This window comes from Arachis ipaensis, chromosome B06 (assembly GCF_000816755.2).
Source record: "Arachis ipaensis cultivar K30076 chromosome B06, Araip1.1, whole genome shotgun sequence".
NCBI classification, from domain to species: Eukaryota; Viridiplantae; Streptophyta; class Magnoliopsida; order Fabales; family Fabaceae; genus Arachis; species Arachis ipaensis.
The window spans coordinates 127,327,487-127,327,989 of record NC_029790.2 but is presented as its reverse complement, the minus strand read 5'-3'; positions in this window follow the sequence as shown (position 1 = coordinate 127,327,989).

Sequence of the window (503 nt, the reverse complement as noted above, 5' to 3'; positions counted from 1 at the left end):
TGATAATTTTGATTATTTTCAATTATGTTAGACAGTCAAAAAATTATATTTCATTGTGTTATTAATTAGAAATTAAAACTCAAATATTATTAATAATATGATTCTTGATGAAATTATTTCCATATTGTTTTGGAGGCGAGATTAGAATTACTTGGTTTTAAAGTTGTAAAATATGAATTTGTAGGATTCAATATGAGATTGTGATGAATCTTCATCTTCTTGCTTTAAGTTAGCGTCTTCCTGATGGTGGAGATGGTGGAGTGTACTTACAACGAACTCGGATGACCAATTCAATGAGGTCCAAGAAATATAAGAAGTATAGGAAGAGTTTTAAGTGTACTGAAAACATCGGTGTTCTAGTTGTTTTAACCGTTGATCTGAATTATAAAAAATATTGTTCGGTAGGTCGGCTACCGAATGTTTCGGGTCAGAGTTCGAAGTGATGGAGGGGCTCGTCGGGTCACTGTCGTCCGGTCCAAGAGATGCGAGGTCCCGAGTACTTT